The sequence below is a fragment of the Pteropus vampyrus genome, unplaced genomic scaffold (assembly GCF_000151845.1).
Source record: "Pteropus vampyrus isolate Shadow unplaced genomic scaffold, Pvam_2.0 Scaffold2, whole genome shotgun sequence".
Classification (NCBI taxonomy): Eukaryota; Metazoa; Chordata; class Mammalia; order Chiroptera; family Pteropodidae; genus Pteropus; species Pteropus vampyrus.
This window is the reverse complement of record NW_011888783.1, coordinates 1495499-1521197: the sequence shown is the minus strand read 5'-3', so window position 1 is coordinate 1521197 and position 25699 is coordinate 1495499. Positions and strand designations below refer to the sequence as shown.

Below are 25699 nucleotides of genomic sequence, written 5' to 3'. Positions count from 1 at the left end.
GATAAGTTTTCTAGGACTGCTGTAACAAAGTATAATAGACTGGGTGGCTTAAACAACAGAAATTTATTTTGTCACAATTCTGGAGCCTAGAAGTCTGAGATCAAGTAGTTGGAAGGGTTGGTGTCTTGGTGTCCTTGGCTTGTAGTGGCTGTCTTCTCTTTGTGTCTTCACATCATCTTCTCTCTGCGCATGTCAGTGTCCAAATTTCCATATCTTATAAAGATACCAGTTATAGTGAATAAAATCTATATTAGAATTCTATAGAAAAAAAGGAGCAATAATATGTGTATGTATATAATTATGAATTAATACATGTATAAATAGTTAAAATAACTGTGTAGCTTCCCCAACAGGCAATATTTTAGTTTAGAGTATGGAGAAAAACAAATGTGGAACAGACAATTACTTTTGGAGTACTTGCTACTTGCCAGTCATTTTCCTGAAAACTTTATATAGACAATTTAATTTATTTATTATAATCAATCTGAAAAGTAAATAGCTCTTCTTATTTTGAGGGTGAAGAATTTGAAGTTCAATAATTGTATATACTTTTCCCAACACCAACTAGGGTGAAAAAATAAAGTTGTTTATTTTTTAAATTGTTGTCATTATTATTGTTACAAATAACTCGCAACTTTGACTATCTTTGGCAAACGGTATAAGAAGGAAAGAAGATAACCCATAGAAGGAAAAAGTGAGAAATTTCTCCACTAAATATATATATATATATGTCAGGTACTAAAAATAATTATTGGTCTGCTAAAGACTGCCTTTGGGTGAAAAGACTCCAAACATTTTTATTTTTTTCTATCACAAGAATAAAAGTCCTAAACAATAGAGATTGAGTAGTCTTGCCTTCATTATATATCCAATTATTGTCTAGGGAATGGCAGAGTACTTTGCTTAGTTCAGTCCCACCAAAATTGAATTAATAGTAGAAGATTGGCAAACCAGAACTCAACTGAAGTGCTATAACCAAAAGAAGGGGAAAAGCCATGACCATTAGGCAGACAAATCTCATAGATATCTGTTTGCTAGAACTAATAGGTGTATTAAGATAGCATTCTAACCCATTTGGATAAAGTCTATTAGAGTTTCTTTGAGATTTTCTCATGGCCAACAACTGCTAATTAGTTTCTTTTCCAGGTGAGAATTAAAAATTTTGTCTACCACCCACCACAGCTCAACTATTTTCCCAATGAAGTTTTGTTGTTGTTGTTGTTGTTGTTGTTGTTGTTGTTTTTTAATGGCATGGCATTACAATTGGCATATAACACTGTGGGTCCCAGGCCTGGCTGGTTCTTATCTCAGATCTCAGGTCTGGCTGTGATCCAGGCTCGCGGCTAGGAATAGGACCCCAGATTTAGAATGTTACATTAATGTAGTAGGGCTCCTGTGCCTCAAATATGTAAACATACTTCAGCTTATTATATCATGCATGCGTGGCTGAATGCCACTATTGTACTCTGCTATGTGTGGAGCCATGCAGTTCCCTGGAGGGCAGAAGGGAAGCATGAGAAGGAGAGCAGAAGTGCGCTCAATACCGCACTTTCCCCAGTAGAACTGCAATAGAAGCAACAGAAGCTTGCTCCCCACAATAAAGTTAGTGCCTGCCATTTCATTCTCGTGTCTGCCTCTTGTGCATTCTTCCAATTGGACATCTCACCATTGAACCTTCTCTTCTCGATCAGCTCGGTGCTGACAAACATCTTAGTTTCAGGTGTAAAACACAATTCGATATTTATATATACTGCAAAGCAGTTACAAGTTTAGTTAACATCTATCACTATAATGTTTGTTACACATTTTTTCCTTATGATGAGAACTTTTTAAGATCTACTCTTAGCAACTTCCAAACATGCAATACAGTATTATTAACTGTCGTCACTATGCTGTACATTACACCCCATGACATATTTATTTCATGGCTGGATAGTTATACCTATTGACCCGCTTCACCCATTTGACCCACCTGCCACTCTCTCGCCCCTGGCAACCAACAATCTGTTCTTTGTGTTTGTAAGCTTGGTTTTTGTTTTGTTTTGTTTTCAGATTCCACATGTAAGTGAAATCATAGCGTATTTGTCTTTCTCTGTCTACAATGAATATTTGACATCAAAATATATTTGAACCTTTTTGACAATAAGAATTTTAGTCTCTAGTAAATGAGATACCAATAGTTGTATATATATGTACTTAGATAGATGATAGATGATAGATAGATAGATAGATAGATAGATAGATGATCAGAAAACTAATAGGATATTAAATCACTGTGAGAAGAGATTTTCTTTCTAAGAACTCACTTGATTAGAACATTAACCTTAGTATGTTGTTAGGAAAGCATTTTGATGAAATCCTTAATCATTGAGTATATTTCATTTGAAAAACAACCCTGAAGATGTCATTGAAAATGAATAACACTTAGAATTGTAATTTAATCACTCTATTTTCAAAGTTATTCTATCTCCATAACTTCTATGTTTAGAAATCTTCTTATAATTCATAGAGATATACCTTGACCTTACATTGTCAGTGTAGCTCATGAATAGAGGTTATAAGATAATGTCATTCCATTCAAAATTTCCAGATCCAATATTCTTCTTTCAGTATTATTCCATCCATAATCTATAATCTAGTTTAGATTGATGTATGCAATACCATTAACATGTTTACGATTAATTTTTTGTAATTATTATTACAAAACTCAGCATGACTGATAGAGAAGGGATTAAAAATACATTTTCTAGACTGCTTGGATTCATTGTTTTCAGTTATATTTCTAATAGTTTGTAATATAAACTATTCTTGCTCTTCTCCAAATAGTGTTTCTAAAACTATTCTTGCTCTTGCTCTTCTCCAAATAGTGTTTCTAAAACTATTATGTACTGTGTCCTTATAATCACTGTTATATTCACGGTAAATAAGGGACAATGTGAATAAATATAATGGTCTTACTGTTATAGGTCAAATTGTGTCCCTCCTAAAAAGATATGTTGGAGTCCCATTACAAAGTACCTTTACTTATTCAGTGTGACCTGTTTGGAAATAAGATTGTTGCAGAAGTAATTAGTTAAGATGAGGTCATACTGGAGTAGGGTAGACACTAATCCAGTATGGTTGGTGTCCTTGGAAGGAGATGGTTACATGAAGATACAGAGACACACACACATATGACGACGAAGACAGAAAGTGGAATTATGCAGACTCAAGCCAAGGAACATCAAAGATTGCTGGCAAACCAGCAAAAGCTAGAAAGAGGTAAGGAAGAATTCCTCTACAGATTTCATAGGGAGCGTGGCCCTAGTAACACCTCAATTTCAGACTTCTAGCCTTCATAACTGAGATAATAAATTTCTGCTGTTTTAAGCTACCTAGTTTGTAGTACATTGTTACAACAGCCCTGGGAAACTAACACAATATTGTAGAGGACATCAGAGATATTGGATGTAAGACTCAAGGAGACATGACTCTTTTTAAAAGTATATCTTGAAAGGGAATAGCTAAAGTGACTTTAGATTCTCAGCTATTTAACACTAATAACTATAGAAGACTTGTATATGATCTTGTTACAATGGCAGTGCTCATCAAAAATCAGAGAACATATTGAAACAAACATGACATTATATTATAACTTTCCATAAAACCTTTAAATTTTTTGTTTTAGGACCCATTTCCAGCTTTTTAAAATGACTTACAAAATTATTTAACTCTTGACTCTTTTTTTTTTAATTAAGTTGATTGGGGTAACATTGGTTAATACAATTATATAATTTTCAGGTGTACATTATAATTTGACATCTTTATATTCTACAACTCTTGACTCTTTTGGCTCTGTGTTCTCACTTCTTAATATCTTATGGGCCCTTTCTCAGTGAGTTCACCAAGTTCCCTTTCACTTCTAGCCTTTAAGTGCTCTGTTTTCTCTGAAAGAGTCTTTCTTTTCTCTTCACTTGGCAAATACTTGCTAAAGAAAAATAATATTCAAATAACATTTGTTAAATATGGAAAAGCAGACTTTATTCAGGACCACCGTGATAATTATAGAGACCATTACAATGGAATTTTATGGTAGAAAAGAGAGAGTGTGCTCAACTTCAGACATAGCAGGAGCAAGAGGAAATTTATAGCCAAGGAACAGGGTAGAAGTTAGCAGATGGAAAATTACTAAGAAGAAATAGGAATCGGGGTTCTTGCTAAACTAACATAACAGAATTCTTGCACGCCAGGATGATCAGATACACCTGGGCAACGGTGGAGGTTGAGAAATCTGGACAGACATGGAGGGTGGTCAGATATGTTGGAGTTTCTGGTTAAAATTATTTAGCAGGTTTCTTGCTAAACCTAGATTTTTCAAGGAACTGCACAGATTGACCTAGGAGAAAGGTTTAGAAACTTGACCAAAGTTTGTTCATGGAAAGAATCATTGTCATACCTGTGCATTAGACAAATCTCTCTTTAGATTTTTCCCTCAGTGAAGGCTTTCTCAACCACTTCCTCCTTCCTAATCAGATGAGATTAAGTTATTTTGTAATATTCTCTTGTTGCATATCTTTCCTGTAATTTGTTCTTCCTCTGATAATATTATTTACACTTTTCACAACAAATGCATTTCCATGAGAAGAGGACATTTTTTTTTTATCTTACTTACAGCTGAGAATCTAATACCTTACAAAGTTATAGTCACATACTTAACACGCTCAATAAATTTTTGTCAGTTTAATGAAAACTATGTCTCTAAAAAGAGAGTTTCTTTGAATATTTTGAGGTAAATCTGAAAATTCTTAAATATCTTTTAATAAAAAAGAGAGCCATATGAATGAAAACATCAATTCTGGCACAGCAGTAATATTAATAACATATTTTTATGTATTAACACAATACCTCACATAGCGAAGTAAGATTCATAATTATTTTATAATTATACAAATAATACAAATACTACCTTCACATATTTTATATTTACATTATTTAAATATAAAAATTATTAAGATCAGCTACGGCCATGCCACCCTGAATGAGCTCAGTCTTGTCTGATCTTGGAAGCTAAGCAGTATCGGGCCTGGTTAGTACTTGGATGGGAGACCACCTAGGAATACCAGGGGCTGTAGGCATTAAAAAAAAATTATTACAATCAGAAATAGGGGAAAATTTTATAAGCTCTCTCCTTTCTTAATTTATATATCAACATTAATTAAGATATGCCATGCTATTCATTTTATAAGAATTATCCAAGTGACAGAGTGTTTTAATATTATCTATACTATATAATTCCCTAGAATATTTTCAAATTATTATTTTATTTTGGAGGTCAATATTTCTTTAGGAGCTTCATTTCATTTTTTTCAAATATAAATTTTATATGGGTTAAAATATTCATTTACTTTGGAGTGTGTTATCTTTTTGATTTTATTATGTTCAAAGCTGAACTCAGAAAATCAACTAAACTAAATCTTGTAGTACCATATTATATGCAAATTTTTTTTATAATTCATTTTAGAAAAAAGAAAAAAATACCTTCGAATACTAAATAGAAGTACAAATAAAAGAATAAACAAACTTCTCTGTTTTCTTATTCTTAAAGAACAAAAGGTAAAAGAACCTGCATTTTTTTTTATTGGGCATTCATATAAACTGTAGACATTAAACATCGAAACGTTTGAAATTTATATGATGACTGTTAATAACTAAAAGAATATTTATATAATGTCATCCTATTATAGCATTTCAATAATATATTTAAAATGGAAGCTTGGTGTTTAAAATGCAGTTAGGGTTAGCTTTTATGACTACTTAATCTTGAATGCCCAACATTGTGTACACTGTAATTTGTTTACTCTGGACCTTCTTGTCAGACAAGGAAGTCTGCTCCTCTCAAAATCAATGATATGCATTTAAGTTGGTTTTACACATAAATAAAACACAGATATAGAGAATATCCTTAATTATTGTTTAATAAAAAGAGCTATATGCATGAAAACATCAATTCTGTTTTTAATAAAGTACAATAGAGAAAGCCTCAATTTACTGTTATTTCTTTAATATCTGAGAGAGAGAAAACAGTAAGATGATGACTAAGAGAACATGCTATACACATAGAATAATCCTATACTAGGAATTGAGAAAAATTTCTATTCTGATTGCCTAAAGTTATTTGTAAATGTTTTAAGTTATGAGACTCCATCAACATAAAAAATCTCGTATTCTGTGCATTTAACAGAAGTTTTATCCAGATTAAAAGGGACAAAAGTCAAATGCAACATTTTTCAAATGTATCCAAAGTTTTTCACTCATTTTACAAATTTCTTTTAGCTGATTATTTTTTTGAAAAGATCAGAAACATATATTCTAAGCAGTGGATTTCAGAAGAAAAAGTCACAAACTTTCCATGTTAAATTAAACCATCACAGCAAGCTAGTATAAAACAACTAACATTGCCTTTCTGACATTTCTGTCTCTTTTTATGAACAGAATGGGCATAAAAGGCTTGAGACTTAAACCTAACAATGATAATCTTCTACACGATGACATCAAATTCTAGATGTCTCTGGATTATCCTTTCCCTCTTTGCATCTCCTGTTCTTGACAGTGCCATAAAAATAACTGTTATGCTGCTACAAATTTAGCATAAATATAATAAGACAGAGAGAATTATTCCATTCTTACTGGAAACGAAATCCATGCTTCCCCTCCAACATACTGTAGTATGCTGCTTCATGATAAACACGTTCTTTAAAAAAGAAAATAAATCATTTTTATGGGAGTTGCCCTCATGTTTATTTTAGATGGCAAAATGCTGAGAAGAACCTCATGTGCGGTAATACACCGTGGTTACATGGCTGAAATTGAGGAAAACGTCCCTTTGCTCGATAGCAAATCACTATTAGATGCATTACTGTATGATTCTCTCTAGTGTATTCCAGTATCAGAAGATTTGTGAATTCAGTGTGGTGGGTTAATGAACTAAACTCTCACATTAAGAGATCAGAGTTTGAATTATTTGTGCACTGTATATTTTATGTATAAAATAAGTAGATAATTGTTCTGTGCTACTAAATTGCCTTTTCATCCTCAGCTTCAGGGGATGCCTAGTTCTTCAGATTGACATGTTTATCCACATTAAGGTATAATTGAACCTTATTGCTTTGAAATTTTCAGCCACATTTAAGTATTTAGGAACTTATACTAATGATACTTAGAGAAATGAGGCTTGAAAATAAAAAGGATTATGTTTTAAAAGAGATTCTTATGGCTATAAAATCATTCTGGAAAATAAAACATTTAGATAAGATCCAAATGGATACATGGGCGAGAAATAGTATTCTTTTTCTAAAAGTTAATTTAAATTTAGTAACAAATTGTTAGGAAGCTTCAGAATTTGCTTAACACAAGTGACTCAAAAGTGTTTTACAACATTGCTGATCATAAAATGTTTTATTTATTAATAGATAAAATTGTATATGCATAAAAGTCCTTGAAACTAACAAAAAATATTACTTCAGTTTGATGTTATTATTACTCCTTCCACAAGAAATTCATTGTTTTTATATATACTTTATAAAAAGTATAATTATACACAGGACAGATGAAATAAAGACAAAGAAATTATAGATGGTATTCTTAAAATTAATATTCATGCTATTATGGTTATAGACGTTGAATAAATGAGATCCGTGTATTTAAATGCTATTTTGTAAACTCTAGGACTCGATGAAAGTCAATTTACTTGATTCCGTCTGCTATAAAATATACTCTCTACATTTTGGCAATCACAATCTATGGTACTTTATTGGTGGAAGAAAATGAATTATAAGAGATACAACTAAAAAGAAGAGGTATTCACTTCCATAGAGTGGAATACAGTTAATTTGTTTTCTTACTCAAACATGTATACTTAAAATTACCAAATAAAAACTTAACACCTACTATATACATAGTACTATATGAAAGATATGAAAAAATGAATGCTAAGGAAAATCAGAAAACTCTTAAAAGCAATTTACGATCAATTTGAAAATGAAAGAGAAAATAATAAAATTAGCAATTTAAGATAATGGATCAATAAACAAGTAAGTAATTGTAATAAGTGCTAGGTGTTTTCAAAAGAGAAGCAAATGACTTTAGACTGAACAGTTAAGGAAAGGCTTGTTAGATACAGAATTGGCTTTAAAGACTAGAGAACATTTGGGTGAAAAGTAATATAAGAGAAGTAAGAATAACTTGAGTTTAGTGAATATTGAAATAGTTTGATAGGATAATTTTTCTTTAAAAGTTCGGATGAAATAAAGAAGTTATCAAAATTAAGCATAGCGAAGCGAAGGTTAAATGGTAGATTAAATAATGGCCGCTTAAACCTATCTATACCCTAATCCCTAAAAACTGTTAATATGCTACATTTTATGGCAAAAGAAATATTGCAGGCATGATTGAATTAAGACTGTTGAGATTAGGAGATTATCCTGGGTTATCCAGGTGGTCCTAATGTAATCATGGGTCCTTTTAAAAGCAAGGCAGGAGGGTCAGAATCAGAAAAATGACATAAAGACAAGCAGAGTCAATGAAAAAGATGTGACTATGTTCACAGCTGACACTTAAGAGGAAGGAAGGGACCATGAGCCACACAATGCAAGTAGCCTCCAGAAACTGAAAGAGGCAATGAAGTGGACTCTTCTTTTGGAGCCTCCAAAAGGAATCAGCCTTGGTGACACTTTAAGTTTAATTAGATAGATTTCAGACTTCAGGCATTCAGAAATGTAACATAATCAATTTGTGTTGTTTTAAGCCACTAAATTTGTGGTAATTTGTTATAGCAGCTATAAGAAACAGGATCATTCACTTTCACCCAAGCTCTGACTCCTAGATTTTTATTATGAATGTGAAGTGAGAGCTTTGAAGGAAAAAGGGAAAGATGGAGAGAAGCTAGTGCCGAAGAAAAGTACTGATAATAGAGAAGAGTCACACTAAAATTAATTAGTTAATTCAAAATTAATTTTATTTAATTAATTAATATGTGGTGCTGTATTAGAATCTCTCATTTTGTAATTTGTGCCACTTTTTACTCTTTGATATCCCTCATTTCTTTATACACTCACATTTTTACTTTATTATTATCTTTCTTAATCTATGTACTACTTCATTATAATGATTTTGCACTATTTTTTCTGTACGTAGATACACTGTGTTAATGTAGGTTTAATATTTTATTTCATAGATAATATAATTTAGAACACTGATTAAATGAATAGGCCAAATATCCAGATTAGAATGAATCTGATGAGATTATTATAGATCTTCACAGGTTAAAAATAAGTCAGAGATTTATATAGAAAATGTAAAGAGGATCAAATCTGCTTTAAATTGGAAGGCAATGAAAACACTTTGGGTCATGAACTCAGAGAAAATGTCTTTCAACCATGTAAGAATACATGAGCTATTTATTTATAACCATGGCACTTAAGTCCTAAACTTTCTGCTTTTGTAAAATAAGGAGTCATTTTCATACCAGTTTATTATTTTTTCTATGTATTTATCTTTTTAATCTACCCGGTTTTACTCTCGGTGATTCTTTTCTACTTAGAAACATTTAAATATAGATGCTGAAGCTGAGATTTATTAAAGAAAAAGTTAAATTCTTGGAGTCCAATTTTCAAATGAACGAAACTCCTTTTAAAGCCAATGGTCTTGAATTTACAAACATAGAGGACAATCTGGTGATGGCTAGAGGGAAGAGAGTTGGGAGGCTGGGAAAAAGGAGTGAAGGGCTAAAGAAGTATACATTAGTAGTTGATAGGTGGTCACAAGTATGGGGAGCGCGGCATAGGGAATGCAGTTAGCAATAATGTAAATGGCTAGGTGGAGAACCGAAGGAGAGAAAGAACAATCAGGGGATCATTTTATAAACTATGTAAATGTCTAACCAGTGTACTGTATACTTGAAACTAATAATAAAATTAAATTAAAAGAAAATCAATGGTCTTGAAAACCCATTCTTTAAATGCAAGAATTAGATTTTTGACATTTTAAATTCCAAAGTTTAAGAGTCTTAAAATCTACCATCATAAATTTGATCACATAAAAAAGCAAACATGGTGATCAATATCAGATTTTATTAAGCCTCGAAAGAAAGTCATTAGTATCAGCAATATACTTCAAACTACCTTAAGATTTGTCACTATATTATTAAGGAATTTTTCAATTGAAAATGTCACAAAACCCACTCCAACTGCCTTAAACAATATTGGCAAATTATTGGTGCATATATCTGTAAAGTCAGGAAAAATGTGCATTTCAGGAAAGATTTCATTTAGTCATTTTCTCTATCTCTTCATGCAGATTGTATGCTTGATCTGAAGTCCAGCTCTCTTTCTTGTTAGAGGTTTGTTGTCTTCAGCTTTCAAAGGCTATGTACTTTTGTAAAAAAATTTAGCCAGCTGTAAAATATAATTTCTCTTTATATATCTTCTCAGAAGAGAGAAACTTCCTTTCTAGAAGCCTTTAGTCAATTTCTCCTCATATAAGATTAAGAACACATAAGCATGTGTGATCTGCTGTTTAGCTTGAGTCACATTAGAGATGGAATTGGAATCCACTTCTGTCTTAAACACATGGGCTGCATTTGGAAGTGTTCGGTGGTGTAGTGGAGGCAGTTTCTATCAGCTTGTGAGAGCTAAGTAATATTCAGGAATTTGACAACCAGGTGGAATCAGCCATGTTAGGAGCATTTACAACATGAAAATCAGCAAACAGTCTAAATTAGACCTTTTTGTTTGTTTTCAAGAGACCCAGCTTACCAACACATCACTGGTGAGGTACGCCAACGTAGGAATGATAAACATATTATGGTGTACTCATATACTGGAATACTATTCCATAATAAAAGGAAAGCTATCAATAATTTTAGCAATATGGATAAATCTCAAAATAAATTCAATAAATGAAAGGAGCCTGACTCCTTCCCCTGCCAAAAAAAAAAAAAAGTGTAGCTACTGTGTGATTCCATTCATATAAGATCCTAGAAAATGCCAAATTTGCCTATAGTAACTGAAAGTGTATCATTACTTGTCTTGGATTGTTGCAGCACCAGACTGTGAGAGAATTACAGGAATCTTTTTAATGGTGAAGTATTAGTTAGTTATCTTGATTGTGTTAATGGTTTCCTGGGTGCTTACATATTCAGACATATCGAAATATACATTTTAAATAAGGCCATGTTATTATACCTCGAAAAATCTGTTTAAAAAAAAAAAACAGCAAAAATAAACAGTAAAAAAAAATGATATCATTAAGAAAAGGAAAAACCAAGCCACTGAAAAATAATAATTACAAGTCATATATCTGATAAAGGACTTTTATGTAAAATATAAAAGAAATATTCCAACTTAATATTAGACAAACAATCCTATTTTAAAATGGTCAAATGCTTAGTACACATTTCTCTAATGAAATTATATGAGTGGCTAATGAATGCATGAAAAGATTCTCAAAATCATTAGTCACCAGGAGAATTCAAAGAATGAGCTACCAATACAAAGCCATTAGAATACCTATAATCAAGAAGACCTATTGTATTAATTTGTTAAGGCTGCCATAACAAAATACCACAAATACTGTGGCTTAAGCAAAAGAAATTTATTACCTAACAGTCTGGCTAGAAGTTTGAAATCAATGTTTTGACAGGGTCAGTTTCTTTTGATGATTAGGAGGGTGGGTTCTGTTCTAAGTCTCTCAACTAGGCTTTTGAATCTCTGCCTTCATCTATACGTGTTCTCCCTGTATGTATCTATCTGTAAGTCCAAATTTCCCTTTTCATGAGGATATCAGTTATATTGAGTTAAGGCTCATTCTATAATTTCATTTTAACCTGATTATCTCTGGAAAGACCTTCATTTTAACTTACCTTTGTAAAGACCCCATCTCCATAAAGGTCACATTCCGAGGTCCTGGGAGTCCTGAATTATCTTTTTGGGGACATAATTCAACCGATAACAACAATAATATTAAATATAGGTGTAGATGTGGACAATCTGGATCACTTATGTAATTTTGGTTGACATGTAAGTGGTATAGCCACTTGAGAAAATATTTTGTCAATTTATTAAAAAGTTAAATATAATCTGACCTTACTATCCAGCAATTTCATTTATAGGAATCTATTCAATATAAGTGGAAACCTATATCTACAGAAAGAAATTGTATATGAATATTCATAGTGACATTACTCAAAGTATACACAAATTTTTACAGCAGCCAAACTGGATACTATTAAAATGTCCAACCAAAATGTGATATATCCATACAGTAGAACACTATTTACAATAGAGATGAACACAAAAGAACATGGAAGAACTTCAAAAACTATGATACATGAAATGAGTCAGACACAAAACTTATAATTCTATTTATGTTTAATAGCAAAAGAAAAAAAAGCTAATTTTATGGAAACAGAAAGCAGATCAGTAGTTGGCTGGAGTTGAGGTAGGAGTGGGAATTGACTTTGAATAGGCACAAGGGAACTTTATGGAGTGATGGAAATGTTTATAACTGGATTATGGTGATGGTTTTAGAACTCTAAATTTATGACAAATCAATGGACTTAAAATGAGTGAATTTTATGCTATTTAAATTATAGCTTCATTAAATAGCTAGTAATAAGTCTATTTTAGTGCTGCAAACAAACAATGAAAGTCATTTGGACCAGCATATTGACAGGAGAAAGATGTACAGAAGTAGATAGATTTGAAATATATTTTGGAGATAAAATAAATGGAGTTTTCTGGAAGCTAGACATTGAATGGTGATGAAATGAGGGACATATAGGTCTCTGACTTGAGAAAATAGATGTGCGGTGATCTCTTTTCAGAGATGGAAAATAATTATGATTATAATCATGAATCATTCATTCGTTCCTGAGTAAGGAAATAATATGTAGAGAATGGTGGACTAAGAAAATTAATTTAATATAATGACCTAGGATATTGGACTTTTAAAAATATGTATATGTATTTATTAAGGTCAAATAACTCAGGAAGATTATTCAAACAGTTTCAATCATTGCAAGCAGAATTCACTTAATAAAGTCCTTTTCTTCAATCCTGGAAGGACACGAGCAACATTCTCCTTGGGTATGACAGAATATTAAAGCATATTTCTGCTATGAGAAAAATGCATTTTATTTGTCAAAAATGTAAACATAAATTTTAACAAAGTTGCACTACCATAGAACCAAGTAAGTGTCTGTGTAGCTAGTGCTTGAAATTCAATGATAGGCCAATGATCACCGTCAAATACTATTCATCTACTATTGACTGGTCTCACAATTAGAAAGGAAAAGTTCTATCCATCTGTAGGTTACTTTCCCTTGGGGATTAAAAATAAATCAAAGTCCTCTTATCCATGACAGCCATATAAATAAGGCAACATCCCCTTCTCTACAAATTATTTTTCTTTTGGATTAAATACTGTCATCTTCCTTAAATATTTGTTATATGATATGAATAATGCCCTCTTTGCTCCTCTCTGAAACCAGAATAAACTTCTTTTTACCTTATTTATTTAGATTTCTATCAGTTTCCTCACAAACATAAGGATTGAACTGTGTGGATTAGTGGTTTTAAAATATTGTTCAATTGCCATTTTCAACATGAGATTCAAATATATCAGACATTTGAATACACTAAAGGAGATATAAGCCTAATAGTCACTCCATATGGTACCTCTCAAGAAGCCCGAGATTCAAATAATCATAGTTTGGAAATAATTTTGACTAGATAATCACAAGTTAATTTTAACTTCCAGTATTATATTTTAAGTATTATCTTTCTTTTGTCATTACCTGCCATTCTGAACCAGATAGTAACCAATATTCTCCTTGGCCTCTAATTAGCATAGACAAACTATTAGTTGCAGTGCTAATAGAAAGCTAAGAAACAATATCTTTGCAAAAGAAAGAATTCTGAATAATCTCACTGATCCAGTTGGTATTGCTGAATAACATGTGAAAAAGAAGGGATCCTATGTCAAGAGGCTGCAGGAATGCCTCTGGGTAGCCACAAAAGCAAATATCCATGGTGAAGTTGATTGTGTCTAGACAGAAAGACATAGTTAGTTACCTGTCTTTTTTAAACAATTCAAACTCTTGATGTGACCTTCTACCTTATGTTCCAAGAGCCATGTGTACTCCTCTTGTGCACTTGTACAATAATTCTTCCACAGGATATATAGGAGCAGAATTACAAAATAATTTAATATGTACATCTTCAGTTTTTCTGGAGGATTCCAAATTATTTTTCAAATTACTTGATTTAATTCATATCCCCAATAAAATAGAAGTGTGTGTCTCTCTGTACATATCTGCCAACCCTTGCAAATTGTCAGAATACAATTTGTTTTTGTATTGGGTGAAATATGGTATCACGTGGTTTTATTTTTTTTCTAGTTTTTCAATTCTGATCCCTAATAAAACTGAGAATATTTAAGTATACTTATTGGTTATTCAAGTTTATTTTCTATGATTTGCCTGTTCATAGGTTTTACCCATATTTAATTAGGTAATTGGTTTTAATTCTTATAGATTTTTTCAGTTTTATTTTATTATTAATATCAAGTGCACCTAGGGTTTTTGTGTTGTAATTATCTTCTCAGAATTTGTGACTAGCCTTTTGCCTTTGTTTACTATACAGATATTTTTAATTTCATCATAATCACATATTCCAATAATGTTCTTAATGATTTCATCTTTGTTATTTTGTTTTAAATTTCTTTTATACTCTATTGTCATAAACGTAGCCCCTTCTATTTTTTGCTAAAATTTTTAAAGTATTGCCTTTTACATATATTATATCTAATTCATACAAAATTTTATTTTGTAATCTAGTTTAAATATAAATATAGTTTTAATTTTGCTCTAGGGTGGCGGTGGAATGTTCTGACAAATGTACCATACTAATGTAAAATGTTAATAATAGGAGAAACTGAATGTGGGGTATACAAGATACCCAAAGACACTCAAAGACACATGTACTATCTTTGCAACTTTTCTGCAAATCTAAAACTATTGTAAAATTAAAAGGTTAATTTTTAAAAAAATCTCTGTGGACAAGGGAAGAAGAGTTAAATAGCTACGAATGTAAATTATTTTTCTTTTATTGCACCAAAATGTAACAATTGTATTTATCGAGCACAAGTAGAGTTTTTAAATCATTGGTAAAGAAAAGTTAAGCCCGTCCGATTTAACACTAAATGAGGGAAAGCAAATGTATTCTTGTCTTTTAATTGAGGGAAAATTTAGTATTCAATAAAAAAGAAACCAACAGTCAAGAAAATATAATATCTCAAAGTAAAAATAAAGATTAGTCTTTTCTGAGAATATTGGGACAGTTTAATGATCAAATCAACTGAGAGAAAAAAATTAAAATAGAATATTTAGATAGATTAAATGGTAGTAGTGCAACATAATTAATTTTTATAATTCTCAACCATGGGCCAAAAAATAAATTTGTCACTAAAATGTTCAAACTTCTATATACAACTAATTCACATGTGATAACTGACTGAAGCAGCTTTTTTTGAAATTAAATATTAAAAATTATTTCAAAAATTATAGTTTTAAGTTTTCTAAGTTGTCTACATTTTGGTAGCTTATTTCTGTTTTGAGCAAGATGTAAAAGGAATATTAAAGTACTTGTTTAGTTTAAGTAATAAATATATTTATTATTGAAAAATCTCAGAGAGAACAAAACTCTGTTAATAGAATGTTTTCTGTTTACTGTAGGGGGTGGGTGTTTTCGACTAAGACGGGTGAACAAATCAATCCAAAACATTTCATAGGTGTAACATTTACTGGAAAGTCTTATTATTTCTCTATATGATAATGATTCCCCTACAATTTAAAATATGTTTAGAGTAACAGTAAAGCTGACACGAACAGCAAAGTGAGATTAATTGATATTGGGTGCAAAATGATTATTGAAGTTTTCAAAGTGCGTAGATCAGGAAGCCTTTACTATTATAACCTTCTGCCTCTGTAATAAGCCACAAATGCACTAGACAGAATAAGCAAAAATCAATTTAATAATTCAAAATGAGTCAAATATTCTAACCACAGTTCTTATGGTTACATTAATTGATTTTTTTTTTTTTAATGGCAAAAATGCAAACTTAAAGCATTAACCCAAAAGGATCTGAGGTCATCTCCAAGACAATGTAATAAATGATTTCAGGTTCATCAGTACTTAAATTTGCAAATTGGCCGTGTTATGCTACAAAATTAAAAAAATGCTAATGCTGTTATATTTCATCTATAGTTTTCAGTCTTTATTTAGTACCTGTTTTTATTTTTCCTTTTCTTAAATTGTGTATGACTCCCCATAATTCATAGGTTGATTTTTCAACTGGGATTCAAAAACCTCTGTTGACTTATGGGACTATTCTCAAGAGGTTCAAGAATTATCAAAATTATTTTTATTTTTGTCTTTGAATTTGAAAAAAACTCAGCTTCTCCGACACAGATATATACATTATAACTAAGTACTGCTATATAATTCCATGCCTAGATTCACATTCATGTTTAAAATGACATGGGCATCAAGTAGTATTTTTTAACTGTCAAGGATGTTGAAAAATGAACAGATATGCATTTAAATGCCACATATAACAAGTCATTACATTAGGCTGAATAAAAATTAGTTTGACTGATATATAAATAGGGGAAAGTGATAGTAAAATTGAAGCATAATAAAAGTATTCAGAAAATGTTGTCATTTCAAAAGCAAAAAACCTACATTTTCAATTGGACATTTATGTTTTTTAAATATATGTCATAGACACACAGTTCTTGTCAATTTGTAAAAGTTCATTAGTTCGGCAACAAAATCTCAATGAAAAAATTTCTGTAAATGGCTTATTTTATATACGCTGTTTGGGGATTGCTCATTAAAACAATGGCTTTGTTCTTAACAATTTTGTCAGTGATAATCATAATGTGTCTAGTAATAAACTAAACTAATAGCAATAAAAAACATACATTTGTACTTTAAGTCCAACATCTGTGATTTAGTTTTAATAAATCAACTTCAACTATTATAATAGATCGATATTACTATATTTATTATTTCACTTGAAGCTTTCTTCACTTTTAATTTAAATGGAATGTAGTAGGCTGAGTAGTGACTCCAAACATAGATGCAGAAAACAATAGCACAAAAACTTTACAGTTCAATGCATGGACAGTTTTTGAAGAAATAGAAGCATAAAAATTTTTTTGTCTTGTTTACAACTTTTGTTTTGAGACAAGTGTCTGTGAATCTATGTTTGTAGAGTGTGGGTGCTTAAATTGCTAACAAATATAACATCTTCAATTTTCTCAAATATTGCTTTAATTCTTTCTGTTTGTCTAAATGCTCCAAATGAAAAACACTGTATTTTCTCTTCTATTATTATTAGGAAAACTCTCGTATAAAGTTACTGATGATAATGGTTAGCATATTGAAGAAATACACAATTCCATCAACTGAAGTTTTTCTTTTTTTTAACCTCTATAGATTCCTAGTATTCAATGTTTATTGCTTTAAGTAAATTTTATGTATTACACACATACACACAAATTGAACTTAAGCTGAAGAAAAATGAACCAGAACAGTTAGCTGAAGTATTTTGCCAATGTTTTATTTTTAAAATCCTATTTACATAATCTAATGTTTTATTTAAAATACATTTATTTGTGATGACAAATATTTTTGCACTAACTGGCATACTTACCTAATTAAAACGTATGGAAACTTCTTCAGTTCTCTCTGTCAGAAAATAAACCAATTAAATGGCAAACCAGTGAGATATGCAGTTCACAACGATGTAAGGTTCATTAACTAAAATCCATGAGCAAGCAGAACTGCCAGCGTTTTACATTTTTTTGTCCCATAAGCGTATTGAAAATATTAATTACTTCAAATGTGCAAAATTACACTGGTGTTTTCTGTAGGTTATTTTAAATACGGCATAAACATTAGAATTTTTCAGCAGTGGCTGAAGACATTCTTTTCTCTCCCTCTTCCTTGTGTTTCCACGAATCAAGAATCTTAGATGCTATTTAGTGGGTAGAACCTACAAAAGAGTTCACTGTTGAGGAAAACACTTTGTCCTCTAACTAATGAGACAGAAGTGGTACATAGACTGGATTGTTCTCTTCCCTTCCGTGCCTCTGATAATGCTGGCACATAGCTGCTGAGACGCCAACCTGACTCTTAACAGCAGGTATTCCCTTGATAGGCTTTCCTCAAATGAGAATGCTAAATCTGAGATTAGGAACAAATCAGTTTGAAGTTGTGAAAATTAGACCTCCACTTTCTGTTATATTAGGTCATTTAGGCCTAAACCAACTAGGCAAAAATTCTTCTAGGTTGTTAGCCATATGTACTTGACTTTTACATTGGAGATTGGGGACAGGTTTTCCCCTAGGAAAAACTGCTTTCTCCTTTGTAGGTATTTGTTTTCTAGGTCCTTAAAACACGAACTGTGAATGAGTACTCAACTGTATTACCAGTTATTTCTGCATTCATAGTATCAAAAGTTACCCTAGTCTCTTTCCCAATTTCAGGAAATTTAGATAACTAGAAGAATGTGCAAATAGAGTTCGGTGGAATATCCCCACAAGAAATAAAATTTTTAAAAAAGGACATGTCTTCATTATAATGCATATGTAGTATTTAAGCCTTCAACAAAGTGACTACAGCTAGAGAAAATGTAAAATTGAATTCTTTATGAGGACAAGGGGAAGCTTGTTTGGAGCTTGAGTTTACAATTCACAAAATCTTATATAAATCAATATAAATTTAGTACAAAGTAAAAAGAAATATTATGTGCTATTTGGGCTTTTGGGTAAGTACTATCAGGCAGGAGGTAATTAATTGCCATTTTGTTCTCCTTGTCATTCTCTTGACTTTTTCTCTTGACTTCAATAAATTCTTGATTTGTTTCCAGAATAATCTTTATTTATGTCCCTGACACCCTTTCTACCTCCATATGCACACAAATTTCAAGTAATAATAATAAAAAACCTTGCTATGCAGATGCAGCTTTATGTTAATCACCATCATCAATCCCTCAAGACACCCCAAATAATCTTAAAATCTCAGAGAATAAAAATGCCCTATTCATGAACACCCAGGTTTAAGGCAGATTCCCTAATCTCTACTTTTAACAAGTCAGACACCTCTAGTTGCATTATGTCTAGAAAGTTTGGAACTCTCAATGTATGAAGCAGCTAATCTTTGAGTACTTGTGTGACTTTTCCACAATATTTCAGAAATAATACCTTCTTGTGCTTTTAGATTGGACTGGAAATATTATATCTATTTGAATTAAAACTATGATTGTGACTCATCAGAGAGCAAGATCATGGATTATTCTGTAGAGAACTAACAATTTATCAGTAAACAAACTGATAGAGATCAATCTCTACAATAGTTGTATTATTGCCTTGTGTTGAGATTAAATAAATTTCCTAGATCTTCACAGTTCCAAGGATAAATAATACAATTGGCAAAGTATACCCTTATGATATTTTGAGTCTAGTAATCTGACTGATTCAGAAGCAGAGGAAAAATATAATAAGTATAAGGCTTCATAATTTTGTTAGTAAGCAGAAATATATTTCTTGAGGTTTTCTTAAAGGACATTTCTGAAATTCAGGGGAATATAGGATCAGTCTAAAGAGTGATTGATCTTTTAATCAAATAAAAATTGTGGGAAAAAAATGTTTAAAAAGATAAAGATATCCAGTATGGTAAAGGAATTGAAATCCTAAATCAGTACTGATCAAAATTTAATGTGCATATGTATCACGTGGTATCTTGGTAAAATGTTTATTTTGATTTAGAGACAGATATTCTTTATTTCTAATAAGCTTTCAGAAGATGCAAATGCTGCTGGTTCCCAGATAACCTTTTTAGTAGCAAAAGAGTAGAGGGTATATGGAAAATTGTCAGAGAATAGAAGGTAAATAAATATTACTCAAGGTCTCAAGACTTTAAAAGGGAGAAAAGGTAAAGGTTTGAGGATAATTACCCAAGGGAGGATTTATTAAACTTTAGTGTGCCCTGAAGCAGAGGCCTTTAGATTCATTCACCAGAATAAGTACCATTTCTATGAATTTCCTCTTTTAAATATAATGTATTAATAGAAAATTTGAGGTATAGTAAGGCCAGCAGATCAGGAGACTATTGCCATTGAAAAGACAGCTTATTACTCAGTTCCCAAGAAGAAGGGCATGTAAATCATTTTAAGTCTTACGTTCGTCACGGATCAAGAAGGAAGAGAAATTAATAGAAAATTATGGTTTCTGGTCAGTATCCTCTCCAAAGAAGCATTTTTAAAAAAATTTTAATTAGTTTCAAGTATACAGTACATTAGTTAGACATCTATATAGTTAATAAAATGATCCCCCCAATTGCTCCCTCCCTCTTCTGACCTTCCACCTAGCCAATGTATTAATGCTAACTGCATTCCTTATGCCGTGCTCCCCATCCCTGTGACCATCCATCAGCTACTAATTTGTACTTCTTTAACCCTTCACCTCATTCTCCCAGCCTCCCAAACCCCTCTCCTCTCTGTCTGTCGCCAAATTGTCTGCTATATTTGTGAGTCTGTTTTTGATTAGTTTGTTCTTTTTATTCCTTAAATTCCACATATAAGTGAAATGTTATAGTGTTTATCTTTCTGTCTGACTGAAATACTTTCTAGTTCCATCAAAGCAATATCTTTTGCCATCCCCTTCCTTTTCATATGTAGGAGTCTTGTTTTCTTATCTTCTCAGCCATTCTATCTTTTGGTTGGAGCACTTGATTCTTTTCCATTTAAGATACTTATTGATAGGAATGTAGTTGTTAACCATTCTTTATTCCTGTTTTTGAGACATGTTTTTTCTTCTTAAAGAAGTCCCTCCAACATTTCCTGTAATACTGGTGATAAATTCCTTTAGCTTATTTTTGTCTGGGAAGCTCTTTATCTATTCTTTAACTCTAAATGATAGCTTTGCTAGATAAATTACTCTTGGTTGTATATCCTAAGTCTTCATCCTGTCGAATATTTTTTGCCAAACCCTTCTGTACTGCATAGTTTCTTTTGAGAAATCAGCTGCCAGTCTTATGGATGTTCCCTTATAAGTAATTATTTCTTTTTCTCTTGCTACTTTTAATATTCTTTCTTTGTATTTAACCTTTGGCATTTTAATTATGATGTGTCTTGGTATGGGCCTCTTTAGATCCCTAATTTTTGGAATTCTCTGAGCTTCCTGGGGTTTTATGTCTATTTCCTTCACCAGATTAGGGAAGTTTTCCATCATTATTTCTTCAAACAGCTGTTCAACATCTTGATTTTCTTCTGTTATGCTGATGAATATTTGGAGCCTTAGTAATGTTCCATATGCTCCTTAAATTATTTTTATAGTCTTGACATCTTTTTTCTTGCCATACTGATTGAGTGTCCTGATTGGCTTTCCTGTCCTCTAGATAGGGCATTTGATCCTTTTCTTTATTCACTTTGTTTATTCCATGTAATATACTTCTCATCTCAGATAATGTGTTCTCCATTTCAGACTGGTTTTCTTTTATAATTTTCATTTTTATCTCTTTGTTGGCACTCTCTACACTTCCCAAAAGTTCATCGAGCATCTTTATAACTAGTGTTTTGAAGTCTGCATCTGTTAGATTACTTGATTCCATTATGTCTGGATCTCTGTTCTGTTCTCTCAGATGGTTTCTGCTTCTTTGTCTTTCCATTTTGGCTGCCTTTCCATGTCAGTTTCTATGTACTAAGCAAAGCTCCTAAGTTTCCTGGTCTTATTATTGTGGATTTGTGAAGTAGGTGTCCAGTGGCACAATCCTGAGAGGGGTTCAGCTGCAGGTCAAAGTTATCCCAAGCCTCTACCCTTCCGGGGCCACCTGTTAAGATTCAGCAAGCAATCCACAGATGCTGTACTTATAGTTGCCTCAAAAGGCCACACCAGAAACCAAGACCATCTGCCTCCACCAGTGTGAGGCTTAGCAAGGAGCACCTTACTTAGCAAGGGCTCACTGAGGATACACCTGGATGTGGCTTGTGTTAGGGCCCCGAGTTGGGGTAGGCGGGGCTTCAGGGAATCCTCTGGGCGGAGCAACCTTGTTATTCAGTTTGATGATGTCACTGCTATGGCTGTGCTGTGTCCTGTGCTCTGGTGTGCGGGAGGGCTCAACAGGGAACAATGGATACCACCAACATTTCTGTACAGATTGAGTCTCGCCTCAGCCCTCATCTGACAAAGTCTCCCGGTAAGTCCCCGGTCCCCCCACATGCAGCCAAACAGGCATTGGTGCTCAGAGCAAGCAGGTCTGTCACCGTGAAAATCTGCTTGCAGACATGTCCCCTCTAAGAGGCTTCTGCCGCTGCGGCTGCTGCATCCTCCATCCCACACAGCCACTCCGGACTAGGCAGCCCGCATCCTCGCCGGGTCCTACCTTCTGCCGTTGCAGGGTGCTTTCTTGGATCTCTCTGTAGTAGTATGGCTTGTTCATCTAGATCCCAGGTGATTTTTCTTTTCTGCTGCTCCTTGTTTCCATCACAACTTTGATTTTGGTTGCCAGAGGGATGAACAGAGCTTCTATCATCTATGCCATTTTTTTCTCTCTCCCAAGAAGCATTTTTGTATTATTATTTTACTACCTCAAAAAAGTAGTAAATTTGTATTTAAAATATTTATAGATGAAGGAAGAGCAACTTAGTGAAATTAAATAAATTTGAAGCAGGTCAAAAAGCATATTGTTAGCAGATCTATACCATGAGCAAAAATATGTTTAGTCAGTTTCAGAGTGATAAACTTAATATTTAGGCTTTTTGGCTCCTATGTGTGAAACCCATAAGTATCAAGAAAGCATTAATTACTTTCTCATGATAAAGTATCTTTAATTGGACAGATCAAATATAAAGTTAAATATGTGCAGAGAAAACTTAACAAGAAAAGATCACTTTTTGTGTTTTTTCTATGATGAGATTGGATTGATATTCTTATTAGTGGATGTTTTAATATCAATCATAGATGTTTTCTTCTTTTAATCTCTAAGTAATATATATTCTAGCCTCATAATTTAGATAAAGTAAATTATCTGTTAAGTTATTTCATTCATAAGAAAATATTTGCAAGTCATTTAAGTACATAAAATTATTTGGGGGTTTTCCTCCTGTTTTGCTTTACTGCAAAATTATAATAAACTGTTTTAATCTTCCCTCAAAGTCTTATCAAGTAAATAATCAGAATTTTTCATAGAGTATCCTGTGTCATATCTACTCCTTTTAGTAAAACACCAGTTTTCTATGTCTTAAATAGAAAGAATATATTCACTCTTTTGCTCTTACAAAGTGATCAGGTAGTAAATATAGTTTAGAATTATGTGAAAAATTATGTTATTTGAAATAATTAGCAGATAGACTTTATATTACAGAGTTGAGATGAAGTATCCAATGTTAAAAGGTAAAAATTTAGCAACACCAGATTATTTACAAGGGTAGGTAAGCTGAATTGTCATTCCTAGTCTTTGACCACTGTGATTCTGCTTATAGGAACTTATCACATAGAAATAATGCAAATAGGAAAAGCCACACGCACCTTTAAACAAGGTCATGTTTAAATCAACAAAATCCAATAATATAAAAGTAGTTACTGAGATATATAAAAATACATTAAAAAACTGAAAGTTATTAGTTAATAACTCTAATTATAATCTTTATTGAAAGGCAATATTACATTTTTTAAAGCAATATGTTAAATAACTACAGATATGTGTATAAGTAGTGATTTCAGCTATAAAGAAAGTATGCATATATATATAGGTAAAAATTAGAAGAAATTAAGCAAAAAAATGTAGGCTTTCGGGGAAGGAGCATTAGACGTGTTTTACTCAGTATATTTTCCTATTTTTGTTATATATCTTGTATTGTTTTTATAATTTAGAGCAAGAGATTATTACTACTATTTTAAAAATTAAAAAAAAACATTTTTAAAATAGTAAGTGGACAATATTTTTTTTGAAAATATATGTGGGAAAATATATTTGTTCATATACTCTCCCCTTCAATAAAAGCAATAAACTGCATTTTCTTCAATTGTATTGAAAATATAAATGACCAGCCAATGCACTTCTCCGCCCCCCAAAAAAAAACCCTAGAAAATTGACTTAGTCATCTCAAGAGAAACTGAAAAAAAAAAAAAAGAAAAGAAAGGAAACATCTTAAGCTCCATTACTAAATATGACTGCAATATGGAAGAAACCAAAGGCCTTTTTGATTGATTTTTGAGCAAAGTACCCACACAGATGTGGGAGAATGCAAAGGAAAAATCAGCAGATAGCAACAGAGAACATATTCACCCACTCATTCACATACCTAGTTATTGAATGAACACACATTCACAGAGCAGTATTTAGTAAGATTAGGAGGTGATATAAGGGACTACATCAATATTTATTGAGTTTTTATTGAGTTTCTACTTGACAGACTTACACTCTTGGTTTTCCTAACACTCCTAATATTCTATTATGTAGCCTTTGTCCATTTATTCCTTCTTATAATCATTTATTAAACAGATATTTAATGAGTACCAGCTATGTGTGAGTCACTGTTCTGGGTAATGGTTGTATTGTAGTGCCTAAGTTAGATATACTATCTGTTGTGTCCTTAAAGAGTTTACATTTTAGTTGGAGGAGAAAGGTAATAAGTAAGACAGTAAATAAAATATAGATGTTGGTTCATATGGTGTAGGAAATAAGTAAGATGAAAAAAGAGTAACTGAAGTAGGTAGAGAATGGTCGGTCAAGCCTCTCTGAGAAGATAGCATTTAAACTAAGACTTGAAGCATTCTTCTACAATTCTAGAAATCTCTTAATTGAATTAAGCCACCTGTTGTTTTGCAAGCATTTGAAACCACACATATATTAGAAATACAAATAATATGTTTTTTATTTACATTTTATAACAATGTCTGGGTCAGAAAAGAAGTTCACTTACCATTTTTACAGTAAAACTTCAGATGAAGATTAGATGAAAGAAAAGTAGAAATGCTTCTTCATTTATTGAAACTCAATTCCTGAAGAAGTTATGGGCAAGTCATTAACTGGATCATAGACTTGAAATTTCAATATCAGATACGACTAGCCAGAGTCTGGTATTACACATCTTGTCACTTTTGCCACTTCTTAATTGAAGGTCTCCTGAGCTCCCTCTTCTCACATTTATACTAGCAAGCATTGTAATAATATTAAAAGTCATTTTGCTCTACTTCTCGAATTGGGTCTTGAACTCTTTGGAGTAAGTATTGTGTGTCTGAAGATGATATTGGCTCCAGGCAGAGGACTTATACTTAAGTATCACTAAGAAACTACCTTATCCCTCGACCACCCCCCATACACACATACCATAAATCAGTTGTATATTACTGGGTAATCAGAGAAAGGAAGAAACTCTTAGGTTTTGAATTTTCAGTGTAATAGACAAAGCTGCACTTCTCCACCCCACTGATATCCAAGTGAATAGAACTCCAAGTATCTGTAATAATCTGGGGTATTTTACATTTCATTCTCTGGTTGATCAGTTTCTAGAAGGCAAAGCAATTAATGTGCTGTGTGCTAACCTGAGCAAAGAAAAGAGATGGATGGTAGATGAATAGTCTCAACTCCCACAG

At 32.1% G+C, this 25699-nt stretch overlaps 1 pseudogene; it reads left to right on the top strand.

Annotated features, from left to right (window-relative positions):
- The first annotated feature begins 4995 nt into the window (after positions 1–4995).
- Positions 4996–5114, top strand: LOC111739577 (annotated as a pseudogene).
- The last annotated feature ends 20585 nt before the right edge of the window (positions 5115–25699 follow it).